This window comes from Pantherophis guttatus, chromosome 4 (genome assembly GCF_059756535.1).
Source record: "Pantherophis guttatus breed Tessera chromosome 4, ASM5975653v1, whole genome shotgun sequence".
Lineage (NCBI taxonomy): Eukaryota > Metazoa > Chordata > Lepidosauria > Squamata > Colubridae > Pantherophis > Pantherophis guttatus.
Window position 1 is genome coordinate 60,356,390 of NC_142066.1, and position 19,353 is coordinate 60,375,742.

Here is a 19,353-nt window from a genome sequence, read left to right on the forward strand (position 1 = left end):
AAATTACACATTTGAACGAACAAAATGAAAAAAACAAAAATGTGATAGTGACCATAGACACATAAGTGCACTTATACACACACCCTTAGGAACTTCTTAAATATTTGATGAGGTCCACAGAAATTAAGTTAGAATTAAAACAGTGAAAGTTAATAGCTGAAACAACTGAATCAGATAAGATATTCCAGACTTTGACAACTCTGTTACAAAAACTGATTTTTTTACAATCAAATTTAAAGTAGTTTACATTAAGTTTAAAGAAGTTGTTTGCATGTGTTACTTTATGATTAAAATTAAAAAATCATTTACAGGTAATATGTTACTATGTCCAATTTTGTATGCAATATCTAAATCTGATCACAAGCCTTGCAGTTCTAAACTATCCAAACCAAGAATTTCAAGCCTAGTAGCAGAAGGTATTCTATTATGGACAGAAGAGTACTAGACTTTTCTTGTAAAGTACTTCTGAACTCACCTGATTGTATTAATGTCCGATATGTGGTAAGGATTCCACATTACTAGCTGTAGTAGACTTTCTACAAGTTAAATACAATAATAGATTGGTAACAAGATTTTAAAGTTTAATTCTGCTGTTGCTTTGTCGATAGATGACAGGTCAAATAATGCAAATAGATGTATAGGTTTTTAAATTTTGGACCTCCTTCACAAGGGGGTAAACTAAAATTGTTGCAATATATTTATCAGTATTCGGGGGGGGTATATATGTATAAGTTTTTTTCTCTTTCACTTTTTAATATACTTTTTAAAATGTTGAGTTTTTTGTCTTGTTTTTGCAAAAAAAAATTCTTTCTTTTGGAGTTTGTATTTTAATTTTCTGAATACAAAATCAAAATTACTATTAAAAAAAAGTTCTCACGGAATCTAGGATTCCATGGAACACAGTTTGAAAAACCCAGATCAAGGAAGTTATGATTCCTTTAGTAGTTACTTGGGAAAGTTAAGATATCCACGGCCTTGGAAAGTTTTTGCTATATTTACTCCTAAAATAAAAAGAAGAAACCAAAATGATAGTAATGGCTGATCTTGCAGAAAGCATGATGATTAATTTCTATACACCACTTTTAAATTTTTTAAAAAAAACTTTCTATTTTCCATGAAACATTTCAAAGCTATGTGTATGCTTTGCCTTGATGCAAGATTATCTTACTATATCACACTACAGTCAGCTGAGATGCACTGGATTGATAGAAATGATTAAACTTGGATTTAAATGAGATTTCTTTAAAGTAGATTGAATAATATCTCAAGTAGAAGCAGATAACAAAACAGAACATCTCTTTTCTAAATAAAGCCATTGCAAACAACAATGGGATGTGTCATAGGATCAGAAATAGCTCATACCTTTATTATTGACTCTTTCCAAGCCAGAACTATGTGGAGCATAAATTTCACAAATTACGATTTTCCAAGAATTATGACAGAGATATGTAGGAAGAATGAGATTTGTAATTTTTTAAAAATGATTAATCTTTTGCCAACCAAATTTATTTTAATAATAAGGGGAAGATTCAAATTACTCTATATGACATTGCTAGGAGGGTAAGCCAAAAATCAAACAGGCCATATGCCTGTAGAGGGCATGGAAAATATTACTAGCAACAAAACTGCACAAGTATATGAAATATTAGAATACATAATGAGAAATGATGGAATAGAAGTTGGAAATAAAAATTGCTGAAAATTCAAAGGCTTGTTGAAGTTGAAAGGCTTTCTAAGCTATATTGGGAATTTTCTGGCTGACTTGCAAGGTTTAAAAGATAAATAAATTCACACATTACATTTTATTAAACACAAACAAGGCATTAAGCAAAAAACCTATACTGCCTGTTTTTAACATATTTAACACAAACAGTTGCCAGTTGTTTTTACCCTTATTTCTCATTTGGAGAAATAAAGAACTCTACCTCCTACAGAGCAGTGATCCAGAGATGCAGTTTGGTATAAGAAGTGGGAACACAGAATCATTAAATTTCAGAAAATCCAGCAGGAAAGCTTTGAACCTTTTAAGGAAACTGAGTGGAGCTAGACAACTGACACAACAAAACATCCAATGTAAACTCCTGACCAAACAGACTCTTTGAGTTATATCTCTCTTCAAAGCTCCAATAGTGAAAGGATACTCCACTCTCATCAAGAAATCGCTTTCAACTTTTTGGTGGTCAAGTGGAACACTTTCTGAGCACTCTTGTCCCTTCTCTATAAAAGAAATTGACATCGTCATTGGTAGTCTGAAATGTGGTAAAGCACGGGGCTTTGATGGTATTCATCCAAAATTCCTGGTAAACCCTGGGAGACATGCATGGAACTGAATTGGTAAATTCCTCTCAGAAGTAATTTTCAATGGCTACCTCCTACCAGAATTCAAAAAAGCTAAAATAATATCATCTCTAAAAACTGGCAAACCACTAGGCAGAGTTGAAAGCTACTGCCCAATTGCCCTTTTGAATTCCTGGAAAAATTAATTATAAACAGGGTAAGTCCCATAACAGATCAACATCTACCTATGGAAGAAGACAGCTTCTGACAAGACCAAAGCTGTGCAGACCAGGTGCTAAGCCTAACAGGCTATATTGAAGCAGAATTCCAAAAAGGCCTCAAAACCAGAGATGTGTTCATAGACCTAACTGCAGCAGAAACAGTTTGAATGCATGGGAAAACTGCCATATTATCCCCTGAAAAAAATTATATTGACTAATAGATAACATGCTGAGTGATAATGGGAAAAGAAAAATAAGTAAAATTAAACAATACTTTCCCCCCACGGCTCTGTAATGGCACATATACCATTCAACTTATATTAGATAATGCTAGTGACAAGGGGACACAAATTTGGACACACTGATGATGTACAAGAAGTACAAGAAAAATACATGGAGGCAGCTGACGACCTCCTATCCAAAGACCTTAAAATCTTGGGAAAATTCTTTTCTGGAGGCTCGCTCCTAGCATCAGCAAAACGTTAACTATGTGCTTCCACCTTAGCAATGAACTAGCAAATGAAGCCCCCACCCAAGGTCTACTTCATAGGTGGAGAACTATGGCCCTTTTATGACTTGTGGATTTTAATTCCCAGAATTCTTCAGCATGACTGGCTTAGGAATTCTGGGACTTGAAGTCCACAAGTCATAAAAGGGGCATAATTCCCCATCCTGATCTACTTAAAAGAACAACTTACTCCCCTATTATCCCCATTAAAAAGTATCTTGGAGTAACATTGGTCCAAAGAATACAGTGGCAAAAATCAATACTAGGAACAGCATACTCCAGAAATTATGCGTAAATTAGAAGCCTCAGCTGCCACCTTCAGGTCATGAGCACTAGGGTTCAGCTCTCCACCACAGCAGAATACTGTGCCCCTGGTATGGCTTAACAGCTGCCATACTAAAAAGTTAAGATGACAGACTCAATGACACCATGAGGATGATAAGCAGATGTATTAAAACTACTCTTTCTGGCTTCCTGTTCTGGCTTTACGAAGGTAAGATGCACTAGTGAGGGAATACAGAAAAATTATGAACAGCTCACTCCTACCGTGCCTGCCGACCTTCCTCATTTATCAGCAAGAAGACTCAAATCCAGGAAGCCCCCACTGGAACTTGCACAATAACTGCCCGTCTTTAACATTGATTACCAATGGAAAGTGAAATGGATTGCTGAACACCCAGGCATAGGAAGATATATAAATGACTCCACAAAAAAGGTGCCAGGTTTTGAACAACCATGTCAGTAATGGACAATCCTGAATAGGACTGACACCTCACACACCTTACTGACACAACAACCATATCAGTAATGGACAATCCTGAATAGGATTGACACCTCACACAGCATTTGCCAGGACTCTCTGTATAAATGGAGCATAGTATCCTTCCTTCAGTGTGACTGCAGCGTCCCACATGAAACTGTAGATCGCATTGTGACTGACTGTAAACTGAGGGCATATACCAATCCAGAATCTAATTTTTTAAATATAAACAATACTGGGCTTCAATGGTTAGATGGCCTAAATGGTTAGATGGCCTAAATGTTTTTATTTGAACATAGGTCTTTTCAACATTTATATTTTATTGGATTCTACTAATCTAGATGAAACGTATATATTGCTAATCCATGTAGAACACGGCATACGCTAAATAAATAAATTCTCATTTGGAACAGAATAGACAATAGAATGAGGAATTGGAAAGATGCTTTGATTTTTATTTGCATTGTGTTCATTAATATGTCTATACATACAGTGGACAAATTTGGTACGAAAACTTGGCAGTTTGCAAGCTAGTTGATCATTGCAATATCAATAATTTAGAAGGCACGAAATTCAAATTTTCACCGTTTCAGGTCAGTATTAATTTCTCCACCAAAGGAAATATCTTGGCCAGTTTTCTACCTTTTGGATCGTTCGTGAATATCAGCTGACAGAGTAGACATTTATGTACATGCATATCAATCAATCACCTGTAGGGTACACCGAAGCAAAATTACAAGGTATTTATGTAAGAGACCTCGGGTTCTCTTTCACCTCCGCATTATTTATTTAAAAAAAAAAAAAAACGTAGGCGTTTATGAGTTCCCGCACAAAGGCTGAGCAATTTACGGCCCGACAAGTACAAACACCCACCCGAGGAATCGCCTCCGCTGCCACCCACTCCGCCTGCGGGTAGGCGGGGGAAGGGACCGTTTTGCGCATGATGACGAGACCGACCGATGACGAAGACAACAGCTGCTCTAGTATCAACGCGTGAACTGCGGACAGTTAAATAAGCCGCGGCGCCGCCCTCCTCCCTGCGAGGCGCGGGTCCTCAAGCGCCTCTTCCGAACATCTTGGGCATCTCTTCGATTGTCGCATAACGCTTGTTGTTGACTCAGACATTCAATACATGAGAGTCACGGACTCCTCCTTCAATACAGTAATAATAATCGAAGGCATCCATTACTGCTGTCACAGCCGATCTCAAATACAGTAGGCGCGCACACAATAGCCTCCACGAAAAACACGAACGCAAACAGTAAATTCTATCCTTCTACCCGTGATCAGGTTACCTAGTTTGGGTAATGAAACGTCTGCAACAAAACAACCAAGTTCAAAGAGCGCCAAGGACCCCCTCATGTCAACCCCGAGCTGCAAATATTGTCCTTTAAGAATACGAACGTTTATTGGCTCATTTTAAACTTTATTTTTTTTTAAAAAAAACCTAATTCACAGTAATCGGAGCCAGTGAAATAAACTCCTCGCTGAAATTTTCCTTCAAGAAAGTAAAAAAACATTCTGTCTGCGAGGCGAATTAAAGATGGCTTCTCTAAAGAAAAACTAGTTTTTTTTAATATATATATATAATATATATATATATATAGTTCGTTTAGGATTATCTATCATTTCCTATCTCTGTGGTGCTTCACCATCACGGCATAGTGCGCACGCTCGTTCGTTCGTTCTCTATTCCCTAAACTGGAACTATGGGGTTGCCACGGAAACGGATAGACGCTACCCGACGGCTTGGAGAGAAAGAAAGCGCGAAGGCGCCCGAGGCAGGCAGACCAAAAATAGGAAGGTGAGAGATTTCTTGGTGAAAGGTCGTTCTCAGCTCATAGTTGTTTAAATGCGAAAGGTTTATATTCCTCTCCCCTTTTTTTTTGACTGCGAGATTAACTTTTACACATGCAGTTTGTTTACTATTATAGGCACAATTCCATTTCTGGCGATGGCCAGGGCGGTTTTTATATCCTTAGGGCTGCTTGTGAAGGATATCTCTTCCCCCCCACCCAACTACATTCTGTTCCCAGTATCATGGGTGAATTCTTATGGTTTTATTTCACAATAACAGACTTAAAGACCGAGACACACAGGTACATATATCCCTAGTTAAAATGTGACATTAACTAAATGTCTATGAATAAAACATAGACATTTTTGACACTTGTCGTTACCTTCTCTGTAATATTTGTATCTATATTAAGGGAACTGCCTGGCACAGATTTCTAGATAAAATGGATTATCTGGACCTCTTTCAGTCAGAATTTAGGCCTGGTTACAGGACACTTGTTGATCTCTGATGAGGATGAAATGAAAGTAGTTCAATCATCCTCTCTCTTCTTGATCTCTCAGCACCCTTTGATTGACCATGGTATCCTTTTGGGCTGACTGCTGGGCAGTGATGGGATTCAATTTTTTTAACAACTGGTTCTGTGGGCGTGGCTTATTTGGGTGGGCATGGCTTGGAGGTCATGTGACTGGGTGGGCATGGCTAGCTGGTCATGTGACCGGGTGGCCGTGGCTATGTGTATAGGGACTATTCAGAGGGCTGAAAAAAGTCATTTCTGACCGGTCCTCGCACTTTTGACTGGTCCTCACACTTATGACCATCCTCACATTTATGTCCATTGCAGCATTCTTAACAACCATGTCATTCATTTCACAACTGCTTCTCTTCACCATGGTGACAAGATAGGGCAAAAAACATAAAATGTGAGGACAGTCATAAGTGCGAGGACTGGTCAAAAGTATGAGGACCGGTCAAAAATAACTTTTTCAGCCCTCTGAGTAGTCCATATGCAGATAGGGACTACCCAGAGGGCTGAAAAAAATGATTTCTGACAGCTCCTGGCATTTTTGACTGTTCCTCGCACTTATGACTGGTCATCATGTATGCCCGTTGCAGCATTCTTAACAACCATGTCACTCATTTCACAACTGCGGTGCTTCATGTGACTGGGTGGGCATGGCCAGGTGGTCATGTGGCATCGCTTCTTTGCCCTAATGACAGTTTGCTGCAATGGTCATAAGTGTGAAAAATGGTCATAAATCACTTTTTCCAGTGCCATTGTAACTGTTATAAGTCGAGGATTACCTGTATAAAAATACAAAAAGCTTCTTTGCTTGCAAAAAGCTGCTCTAAATACCAATCATTAGATTAGAAATACCTGCAAACTGGAGTTACAAATCAGGGAGGGTGCCAGAGCACCTTGAGGAATTAAAATAGTTAAAATGCAATGATAACTATTAGCAGCAAACTCTTGCTTATAAAATGAAACCCTTTAGCAGAGAGGTCATTTAAGCTCTCCAGAATGAAGCAAAGAAGCAAACAGAATATCTGTTGCTTGTTAAACCAATTACCAGAACAAATAGACACAGAACTAGTCAGATTTCCAAAACTCTTCTTTTCAGGAACAGAGATTAACATTTTATTTATTTATTCAATTTATATACCGCCCTTCTCCTAGTGGACTATTGGGAAATAGGGAAAATTATCCCATCACTAAGCACAGGATTAAACATCACCAAGCACAGGATTAAACTTCACCAAAAACCAGTTTTAGATCAATAGTCAGAAAGTGTATGTAAACTCACGTTTGAGTTTACAGCTAGCCAAGAAGTCTTGCTGAATGTCACTCATCTTGGTTCCTTGTCATTAAAAGCTTCTGCTTCGTTATTCAATTATTTCTTCAAAGTGCTGATCATTGTACTCTGGCTGGAAGAACTCCAACAGGGAGTATTTTCTCCCAACAGCGGTGTAAAAAGCTTAAAACAACTCTTCCCCTTTGAGAAAGTCAAGCAAAAAAAAAAACCTCCGAGAACCTCCGGAACCGGAAGTGACAGTAAATCTAGGCATACTGCCGGAGAGGCAGTTTCCTAAGCAGGGGAGTAAAGATTAGGCTAGGAAACAACACAGAATGTTGTAATTCCTTACAGGATTAACCCTGTAAAGTGGGGGGGAAAAGGAGTTTTCTTTTAACAACCGGTTCTCCGAACTGCTTAACTACTTAACTACTTAAAAAACCGGTTCTACCACTGCTGCTGGGGCTGGGGCTGGGGCTGCATGACACAGTTTTGCTCTGGTTCAGCTTCTTTCTCCAAGGTTGATCCCAATCAGTATTAATAGGAAATGAAAGATTCAGCTCTCAACCACTATCTTGTGGCATGCCACAGGGCTCAGTACTTTCTCTGTTCCTTTTTAACAACTACAGTGCACAGCTCTCCTGAGGTCCATTTCCGCTGGCAGAGGGCTTCAGGAGGCTGTTGCAGCCGAAAATGGAGCTCGGGAGGGGCGCGTGTAAGCCTCCTGAGCTCTGTTTTCACTTGCAGAGTGCTAGCAAAACAAACTACTAGCAAAAGTGCATTTGATCACAAGGCAAGGAGGCATCAAGAAATGTTTTCCCTTTTGCATTCGAGCATCCAAGAAGGGACAGGAAAAGAGAAAGGAAAAGAGGAAAGAAAAAGATGGGAAGAGAACAAGGAAGGAAAAAGAAAGAAAGAGGGGAAGAAAGAAGAAAGGAGAACGAAGATGGAAGGAAAAAGGGAAGGAAGGAAGGAAGGATTATAATGAGAGGGAGGGAGGGTCTGAAGAAAGTCCTGTCTTAGCACTTGGCCACCAGCAGTTCTGCTGCCCTTTCGCCATCCCCTTATCTCTTCCTCCTGACCTCTCCTGATGGCGTCCCATCCTATCGCTGAGGATGCTTTGGTTACAAAGCTGTATCTTCTTGCGTGGAGAGAGTGGACCTCCCTCTGACCCACACACTTTGCCCTGCTGTACACACCATGAACAACCTGGCCAAGGAGAGCAAGAACAGCAGCAGCAGCCTTGAAGAGGAGGTAAGCGCAGCTGGGCAGTCCCTCAGGGAAGCGGGACTGGGCTGAGCTGTGGGGTTCCGATGCCCTAGGAGCTTGAGGGCTGGGCTGGGTGCTTGCCCTCCGGTGCCTAGGGCTCTGGAAAGCCTGTGCCCTCTATGTGGGCTGACAGGGTGAGGCTCCTCTGGAGGACAAGAGTGACGCTCTCCCTGGTCTCATCTTCCTATGCTGGAGACAATAGATCCCCCCAGTCCTGCCCGGACCACCAAGGCACTCCCAACGTGAGTGATGTCAAGCTGGCAAGCACACCCTGGCCATGCCCCCTCCCACCTAGGTCAAATACAAACCTGATGCAGCTCTCAATGAAATTGAGTTTCACACCCCTGATCTAGTGAAGCCGGTGGCTTTCAGTGAAAGAGATTAAGTTATAAGTATGAAAACAAGCTGTAGGAATTTGTCCAGGCAGTCATCAGGAATCAAGACTAACTTAAAGGTCCTCTCTCCGCAAAAAACAAGCCTCAATCCACTTATTTGACTTGTATACACATTCAAAATTATTTCTTACTAAGTTCAATATGCCTGAATAGAAGTATTTTTTAATGAGGTGTGATTGGTAAATCTAGTCTCCAGATTTCTAGAATTCTACAAAGTTATACAATTAAAATTTATTGACAGAACAGTTGGATTTTAAGATTATGATTTTTATTTTTAAGGTTTTTTAATTAAAGACCAAAATGTGAGGTTTCTCTATCAATTTTTATTTTAAAAATGCTGCCCCTTATCCCACAATGAGAAAAAATAATTGGTTCTGTTGATTCAATAACATTGTAGTGCATATTGTAATGTATATAATTTCAGCGGGAAGTTTAAAAGAACAATAGCACATTGGTGATTGGCTAACTCCCTGGCCGGAGAAGTATACAAAGGGAGCTGTTTTACTGTATGCTTTGCTAGATTCACACTGTGAATTAAAGAGCTGTTGTCATTGAAGACCTTGTTTCTGCCTCCTCATTCGCCCAACATAACATTGGCGACAAGGATGGGATTGAGGGGAACAAGAAGCAAACCAAAGAACTGAGAACAACGAATCCAGCCAGGCGGACGAGCTCAGTGCCAAGTGAGATGATCAGGATGTCTGCTTTTGCACCGCCAACACCTTTCGACCCAGCCAGAGAGAAATGTGGGTCGTACATGGCTTGGTTCGAGTGTTTTCTGGAGGCCAGCGACCTACAGAGCCTCTCCGACAACAGAAAAAGAGCTCTCTTCCTGAGCCACTGTGGCCCCAAAGCCTTCGACATAGCTGAGTCACTATCTGAGCTGACCCCGGTTCAGTCGGTACCATGGCAGGCCTTACAAGCCTCGCTTAAGGCACACTACGCCGCGGTACCCTCCAAATTTGTCCAGAGGTACGAGTTCCAGCAACGGCTGCAATGAGAAGGAGAGCCGATCAGCACTTACATGGCCGCCCTGCGCAAGGCCACTACACACTGTGAGTACCAAGACTTCAATGACGCGCTCCTAGAGCAACTAATCTGAGGTGTTAGAGATATTCGCCTACTTCTGGCCAGGTCAAATCTGACCCTACACATCGCTCTTGACGAAGCAAGAGCACACAAATCCTCCACTAAGGCTGCGGAGACCCTGCAACGACCAGCACCATCGCAGACAACGCACAAGTCAGCCCCGGTGCACAGTGAAGTAACCCAGACCGACAGCAAAGAAGAGTCTGACAAAGATGTCTTCCAAACAGAAAGGCATAGACGCGATCAGAGAGAGCGGCGAGAGAACTATGCGAGCTGCGGAGGGTCACACCAACGGCAGACCTGCAAGTTCAGAGACACCGTTTGCAGATGCTGCGATAAAAAAGGGCACTTGGCAAGAGTGTGCAGAGCGAGTCTACCATCCAGTCATAAGCCGAAGAGTGGACCTAGCCAATCCGAGCCAGTGGGACACAAGAGAGCCAACAAATATGGTGACAAAAAAAAGAGCACAAATTTCAAAAGTCACGAGACTGCAGCACCAGAGTAGGTCAAGCAAGTACCGCCCTAGAGAAGAAGATACACACCATGGTAGAAATAGAAGGACGCCCATGTAAGATGGAGATCGATACCGGCTCATCTCTATCGATCATGTCCTGGGCCACCCTGAAAGCGGCCATACCCAGCTTGAAAAGACATCAACTACAGCCCCAGCGACTACGGCTACGTGACTACCAAGGGAACCGCATCCCCGTGGAAGGAGTAGGCATGTTCCAGGTCGAGTATGGACAGCACCAGAAGAAGCTACCCCTCATCGTGGTCAGCGGACACCTACCGAGCCTCCTGGGCCTGGACTTAAGGCCCTGGGAATGGGAGTCACCAGAGTCCACAGCACGAGCGGCAGTCTGAGGGATGACCTGATGCAAGAGTTCCAGGATGTGTTCAACAACCAGCTGGGCAAGTATGTGGGGACCCCTATCTCCTTTAACTTAGATCTAACGTAGCCCCAATCAGACTTAAGGCTAGAAGAGTGCCCTTCACACTAAAGCCAAAAATTGACCTGGAACTGGACAAGCTCATTAAGCAGGGGGTGTTAGTCCCTGTAGATCACGCTAAATGGGAAACCCCAATAGTGACCCCCATCAAGCCAGATGGGTCTATGCGCATCTGCGCTGATTATAAATGCACGATTAATAAGGCTCTCCAACAAAGTGCTTATCCTCTTCCAATCGTGCACCATTTACTTCATATGCTGGGCCCTGGCAAGATTTTTGCAAAACTCGATCTTGTGCAGGCATACCAGCAACTGCCGGTAGATGGCGCTACCGCGGAGGCACAAACTATCATAACTCACAGAGGTGCTTTCAAATGCACTCGGCTACAATTCAGAGTCAGCGTAGCCCCCGGTTTATTCCAAAGTACGATGGAGCGTCTGCTACAAGGACTTCCAGGGGTAGTCCCATATTTTGATGATGTCCTTATTACTGCCGCAGATGAGCAATAACTAGGAAACCGATTAAGACGAGGAAAGTTCAGGAGCACTGGCCTCAGAGTCAAGCGAAACAAATGCATGATAGCAGTCCCCTCTGTTGAATTCCTGGGGTACAGGGTGGACGGAATTGGCATTCACCCCACCAAAAGCAAGATAAGGGCCATTAAAAAATGCACCAACTTCCAAAAACAAGGCTTAACTACAAGCCTTCCTGGGACTTCTAAACTTCTATGCTATATTCCTACGAGACAAGGCAACAGTAGCTGAACCCCTATACCGATTATTGGTAAGAACGCAGCCTGGGCTTGGGGAAAGACTGAGGCTGCTGCTTTTGCCGCCGTAAAAAAACTCTTGTCCGCGGACAGTTTTCTAATACAATACAACACAATGCTTCCACTTGTGCTAGTCTGTGACGTGTCCCCTTTTGGAGTAGGGGCCGTCTTGAGCCACAGACTACCGAATGGATTAGAGGTGCCTATTGCTTACTATTCCCGCACCCTGTCCAGCGCCAAGCGGAACTACAGCCAGCTGGACAGGGAAGCCCTAGCAGCCGTCTCGGGAATAAAAAAGTTCCACGAATACCTGTTTGGGCGGACTTTTGAACTAGTCACGGACTATCAGCTGCTTTTGGGCCTCCTGGCAGGGGATTGGCCCACCCCTGCTGCCTTGTCCCCGGAATGACTTGTTGGACTATCTTCCTAGTGGCATACTCCTACCACCTTGTCCACCAATCAGGACTGAGTTTAGGGCATGCCGATGCCCTCAGCCGATGCCCGCTATCGGACATCCTAGAAGACCCAACCCCTGGAGTACCAATCCTACTAATTGACATTTTGGACTCAGGGCCTCTCACTTCTGCTGAAGTGGCCAGAGCCTTGGTTAAAGACCATGTACTGAAGACTGTCATGAGCTGGGTCATGAGGGGGTGGCCGGAAAAGACTGAAGGCGCGGAATGTAAGCATTTTATATCCAAACAAAATGAATTGTTAATGCAAAGGGGGTGCCTATTGTGGGGTGATCGTGTCATTGTACCCTTATGCTTAAGAGAAAAGGTTTTGCATATCTTACATGATGGGCACCCCAGAATTGTTAGGTTGAAAGGGCTAGCCAGAAGTTACATTTGGTGGCCACAAATGGACAGCGACATTACCGAGTGGGTAGAGAAGTGTCAACCCTGCCAAGAATCCAGGCCAGTGAGCGCCGGTGAGGGAATGGGAATGACCCCAAGGTCCCTGGTCTGGAATCCACATCGATTTCACAGGCCCCTTTCATAGCCAAACATTTTTGTCATTGTCGACGCCTATTCTAAATGGCTCGAAATCAATTTAATGCAATCAACGACATCTGAAGCGGTAATCAAGGTGCTTCAGAAACTCTTTGCCACCCATGGGCTACCCGATACCCTCATATCAACAACGGCCCCCAGTTTACTGCTACCCAATTCGAGGGGTATCTGGCGGAGTTGGGAATTAGGCATGCACTTTCTGCACCTTTTCATCCAGCCAGTAACGGCCTAGCTGAGAGGAGGCACTCTCACGGTTAGACGCTGGGGACTGGCAGGCCAGGGTAGACAAGTTTCTGGCCGCCCAACATGCTACACCATGCACCGCCACTAGGCACAGTCTGGCCGAACTCCTAATGGGCCGAAAACTTAGGTGCATCCCCGATTATTCCCCGTATGGGTTCAAGGGAGCTGATAGGAAGCTGGGGAAATCCCAGATAGGGACACCAGTGTTTGCCAAAAATTATGCTAACAGGCCCCTATGGTTAGCCGGGACTATTTCTGACATAACCGATCCCAAGTCATACACAGTGGACATGGGAGATGGGAGAATCTGGAGAAGACATGTAGATCAAATCCGAAAAAGGGTAGTTACAGAACCAGAACCACAATCAGAAACTCCAATCCCTAACTACCAAACCTTTCCCACAACAGCTAGCTCAAGCCCAAGAAGGTCGGAAGACTTATCTGAGGACTTCGGTGTCCAGCGCTGCCCTAGCGAGACGCCAATCCCAGCTGAAGAAAACAACGCCCCCGAAGTAATCCAGGAGGTTCTATTGGCGGAGCTGGGAGAGGCAAAAGGTCCCTCCAACCAGCTCGATGCTACGCCTCAGACTAAACTGCGCAGGTCAACTAGGCGTAGGGAACGCCTTAGTCACCTGCGTGATTTTGTATGCAAAACTGTAAATATCGAGCCTAAGTGTTCTCTGGGAAGGGAGGGGTGTAATATATATAGTTTCAGCAGGAAGTTTAAAAGAACAATAGCACGTTGATGATTGGCTAACTCCCTGGCCGGAGAAATATATAAAGGGAGCTGTTTTACTGTATGCTTTGTTGGATTCACACTGTGAATTAAAGAGCTGTTGTCAGTGAAGACCTTGTTTCTGCCTCCTCATTTGCCCAACATAACACATATCCTTTGGAGCTCTCAAAGAAAAAACTATTTAGGGAAAAATATATCCATGCCAGATTAAAAAAAAAAATAGTTACTCATCTCTGTGTTAGGGCAAATGGTCTCACCTATGACGTATCATAGTTCTCAGTATATTGTTAAGTCATTACATATGCCCAGGAAACAGAATGTTTGGACTTCAAAGAACCAAAGTATTTAGTTTCAACTGTGTTTCTCTCTGCCTTGTCTATAATATAATCTTCTATTTTTCTCATGTCCTTTCCTCCCTTCTCTAATTACCTTTCCTTCTCCCTTCTGCCTTTACTTCTACTTTACATAGAGTGACAAGCCTGCCTCTAGAGGATCAATTCTGCACAACAGAGCACAGCAATGAGAGGGCAACAAAAGCTGCAGTGATCCTGAACGTAAGAGCATTTAGAATTAATAGAACTACTAACACAGAAAAGCAAATGGAAACTATCAGTAGCCTTGCTGCAGGGAAAATATTAAATAGAGCTTATATGATAGCAGTTATAACAGTTTGCACGCAGCATGGTATCCAAAGTTTCAACTCCCTATTTAATTTGAATTCAAAGTGAACTATATGTTGAATCCCTTTAATTTTGATAAAAAGGATGCAAGAAGATGTTTGAGTTCACATATGATAATGATTAGTAGAACATACAGAAATTAGAAGAGCATTGCATTCTGATAGAATCTCTCTAATAGTTTTAGAAACAAGAGATCACATATATGCTGCTTAATCAGGACTGTACTATAGATTCAGAAAAAATATTTTATTTCATCACTGGACCTACATAACTAATATCAGACTGCCATTTACCTGAGGTAGAATGGATGATCAGATTTCTGTCTGCAAAGTACAGGTAGTCCTTGATGTACAATAGTTCATTTAGTGACTATTCAAAGTTACAACATCACTGAAAAAAGTTTATGACTATTTTTCACACTTACGACTTTGCAACACCCCAGGGTCACATGATCAAAATTCAGATGCTTGGCAACTGACTCATATTTATGACAGTTGCAGTGTCTAGGGGTCATGTGATCCCCCTTTGCAAGCTTCTGAGAGCAAAGTCAACGGGGAAGACAGATTCACTTAGCATCCATGTTACAAATTTACCAACTGCATTGATTCACTTAACTGTGGCAAGAAGAGTTGTAAAATGGAGCAAAACTCACTTTACAAATATTTCACTTAGCAACAGAAATTTTGGCCTCAATTGTGGTCGTAAGTTGAGGACTATCTGTATAAGTCTACTATATTCCAGTCTACTAAACTCCACAGCATTTAGAAACACTGTGGTAGAGAAGAGGGAGGAAATGACACTTTATACAATATGGTAATTCAGATGCTGTTTTTTTCTAACTCTGAGGTCTGAGTCAGATTAAACAAACACTTTTGCAGACTGAATTGCATACAAAGCTATGGATTCAATCCTCAAATTGAATCAGACAATCCTAAATATCAGTATTCTTAGCTGATCCAGGTTACCCTGCCCAGATAATAATTAAACTATTGGTTAAAAAGCTCAGTGAATCAAGTTGTTCTGATTTTCTTATCATTTTTATCATTTTAGCTTAGATTTAAATTTAAAATTCCCAAGAACTTTCTTGGCAATGATTCATTGCCTTTAATTCTAGAACATCCAGGAATGCAGAAAAATAGAACAGATGAATCAAGCAATCTTTTCAGACAAACTTTTCTCAGCATTGCTTATTGTTTTCTTAAATTTAATGATATTCCTGTATTATATCTTTCAATAAGTGCAACACTGCTTCATACATTGCAATTACTGAATGTTTTTCCTTGTTACTATTCTACATTTGAAACTGTTAACTCCATCCCAGCACAATATTTTTGGTCTTCCCCTAATTCTTGACCCATGCACTGTTTTTTCATATATTTGTTTTGTAATTCAGTCTTCATTCAGTCTGTCTATACGATTAAAACTCTTCAGTGTATTTCTTCTGTATTGCTAATACATGTTTTGTAGCCACATTTATTCAATATTCATTAATTACTGACCTTATCGCTTCTAGATTTAGTAGACATATTAAACTAAATATTCTCACTACATTCAATTTACTTTTATGCCGTACAATTACTCTTGGGTTTTTGATGTTCTCTGAGTTTACTTCTCTTCACAGAGAAATTCATTATCAAGCTAGGTAGCATTTTAGCTCCTTGGGGAAATGCAGTTTATATGTAGTAGCTTGTCTTAGAGCTTCAGTTGGGGTATTGTTTGTTCCTTAATTGAAGGGTATTGTTTCTTTCTTTATTGTTTTTGTTTATCTGGTGCTGGTTCTTGTTTATCTGGGGTATTGGTTAATAGGTATGTAATAAAGAACAACATGTTTAATTCTGTTTTGATTTTTGGTTGTTTCTTTTTTTTAAATAGTTTGTAAATGAGGTTTATCTCGGTATTTCTGTTAGTGGCTTATCAGTGCCACAGTGCTAAGAATTCTCTTGCGTTTTTTATCTTGTTTAGTATAAAATATTTACTTTCTTTGCTGAAACTGATTAAATTTTCAGTGTGTTATAAGGCTATGGAGATTTCATAGTATCTTCTTGTTGCAAATTGGTGTTCATAGTTCTGTTCTCTCAATTTTCTGCATTGGTTACTTGTGGGTCGTGGGATATTGTTCAGAGTGCTGATGGTAACCTATGCAGCCCTAGGTGGCACAAAACCTAGATATTTGTGAGACCATATATTTACAATTAATTAGTTAAGATATTAATTAATTACGAGAGCGTTGGAATACTCCAGTTTCTATTTATTAAACAATGTCATTTTATGGGATCCAGGGAACATGCCTTCTCTGTCAATGTGCCTTTTCTGTGCTACTATATCTGAGTTGTAGTTCCCTACGACTGTGTTTGGGTTTAAATTATATACAGTATATTGTTTTCAGTCCTTCTTGTAGCTTAGTGAGTATGCTGCCAGATTGTTTAACCAATTGTTTGTTTGTTTGATTACTTGGTCTGTTGTGTGGATGTTTGGGTGGTATAGGGGTGGGGAATTGTGGTGGGTGGGAGTGTGTTCGGGGATTGTTATGTGTGTTGGACCTGGTCATTGAATGTTAAGTGAATTTTGTTGTATGGGTATACTGTGTATACACATACAATGAATAATAATAATAATAATAATAATAATAATAATAATAATAATAATAATAATAATAAACTTTTTATTCTTTCCAGACAGATTTCTTCTCTAAAACATTATGTAAAGAAATTTGAAACTCTGTTTGTCAAGATGATCTTGTGCAGAATTGTAGGCTGATACTCCATTCTAACTCCAGCTTCCTTTCTCTCTTCATCCTTCATGTGATCTAGGGTGTAGCATATGCAGCACCCCTATGCTTTCCAATATACTTTATACATATGTGCAAATGCAAAAACACAACATGGAAGATCAGAAATACATGCAACATACAAAGATTTGTGATGGAAAATTCACCTGAGAAATATCACAATCTTGGAGAAGATACACACAATCGTTTTATTTTCCAAATCTAGCAGATTACTGTGAGTCATTAATCATTAACAGGAGATCTCAACAGTGAATGGTATTACCCAAGATAATCACAAGACATAGGTATGAACACATTATAGGCACATACAGTCAGGTCCAGAAATATTGGGACATCGACACAATTCTAACATCTTTGGCTCTATACACCACCACAATGGAGTTGGAATGAAACAAATACAATGTGCGTTAATTGCAGACTGTCAGCTTTAATTTGAGGGTATGTACATCCAACTCAGGTGAACGGTGTAGGACTTACAGCAGTTTGCATATGTGCCTCCCACTTGTTAAGGGACCAAAAGTAATGGGACAGAATAATAATCATAAATCAAACTTTTCCTTCTTAATACTTGGTTGCAAATCTTTTGCAGTCAATCACAGCCTGAAGTCTGGAATGCATAGACATCACCAGATGCTGGGTTTCATCCCTGGTGATGCTCTGCCAGGCCTCTACTGCAACTGTCTTCAGTTCCTGCTTCTTCTTGGGGCATTTTCCCTTCAGTTTTGTCTTCAGCAAGTGAAATGCATGCTCAATGGGATTCAGGTCAGGTGATTGACTTGGCCATTGCATAACATTCCACTTCTGTCCCTTCAAAAACTCTTTGGTTGCTTTTGCAGTATGCTTTGGGTCATTGTCCATCTGCACTGTGAAGCGCCATCCAATGAGTTCTGCAGCATTTGGCTGAATGTGAGCAGATAATATTGCCCGAAACACTTCAGAATTCATCCTGCTGCTTTTGTCAGCAGTCACATCATCAATAAATACAAGAGAACCAGTTCCATTGGCAGCCATACATGCCCACGCCATGCTTCACTGATGAAGTGGTATGCTTAGGATCATGAGCAATTCCTTTCCTTCTCCATACTCTTCTCTTCCCATCACTCTGGTACAAGTTGATCTTGGTCTCATCTGTCCATAGGATCTTGTTCCAGAACTGTGAAGGCTTTGTTAGATGTTGTTTGGCAAACTCTAATCTGGCCTTCCTGTTTTTGAAGCTCACCAATGGTTTACATCTTGTGGTGAACCCTCTGTATTCATTCTGGTGAAGTCTTCTCTTGATTGTTGACTTTGACACACATTCACCTACCTCCTGGAGAGTGTTCTTAATCTGGCCAACTGTTGTGAAGGGTGTTTTCTTCACCAGGGAAGAATTCTTTGGTCATCCACCACACTTGTTTTCCATGGTCTCCCAGGTCTTTTGGTGTTGCTGAGCTCACCGGTGCATTCCTTCTTTTTGAGAATGTTTCAAACAGTTGTTTTGGCCATGCCTAATGTTCTTGCTATCTCTCTGATGGGTTTGTTTTGTTTCTTCAGCCTAATGATGGCTTGCTTCATTGATAGTGACAACTCTTTGGATCTCATCTTGAGAGTTGACAGCAACAGATTCCAAATGCAAATAGCACACTTGAAATGAACTCTGGGCCTTTTATCTGCACATTGTAATTGGGGTAATGAGGGAATATCACACACCTGGCCATGGAACAGCTGAGAAGCCAATTGTCCCATTACTTTTGGTCCCTTAACAAGTGAGAGGCACATATACAAACTGCTGTAAGTCCTACATCGTTCACCTGAGTTGGATGTACATACCCTCAAATTAAAGCTGACAGTCTGCAGTTAACGCACATTGTGTTTGTTTCATTCCAACTCCATTGTGGTGGTGCATAGAGCCAAAGATGTTAGAATTGTGTCGATGTCCCAATATTTCTGGACCTGACTGTACGTACAACTGCACCACCCATGAATTAGCTAATCCATGAATTAGCTTTTCATATGTTTCAGTTTTCACAATGGGTTTATTCATAGGAGGTGCATTTTTCACGGGTATTTCTTTCAAAATTCAAAGGC

The 19,353-nt window shown here is 41.2% G+C and overlaps 1 protein-coding gene, 1 long non-coding RNA gene and 1 pseudogene across 2 annotated transcripts in view; 2 read left to right on the forward strand and 1 right to left on the reverse strand.

The window, feature by feature from the left end:
* Positions 1-4,197: 4,197 nt before the first annotated feature.
* Positions 4,198-5,272, reverse strand: LOC132711800 (uncharacterized). The gene is made up of 2 exons (XR_009622547.1): positions 4,640-5,272; positions 4,198-4,476 (listed from the first exon to the last, which is right to left on the reverse strand). It is a non-coding gene; the product is annotated as an uncharacterized LOC132711800 (long non-coding RNA).
* A 196-nt stretch (positions 5,273-5,468) lies between these two features.
* Positions 5,469-19,353, forward strand: part of MARCHF10 (membrane associated ring-CH-type finger 10) — an 86,368-nt gene continuing 72,483 nt past the window's right edge. Inside the window, exons 1-2 of the mRNA XM_034416176.3 lie at positions 5,469-5,570; positions 14,288-14,372. The gene's annotated coding sequence lies outside the window, so the exon portion shown is untranslated. The remainder of the gene's footprint in view (positions 5,571-14,287; positions 14,373-19,353) is intronic.
* LOC148114124 (uncharacterized) lies at positions 5,476-11,066 on the forward strand (annotated as a pseudogene).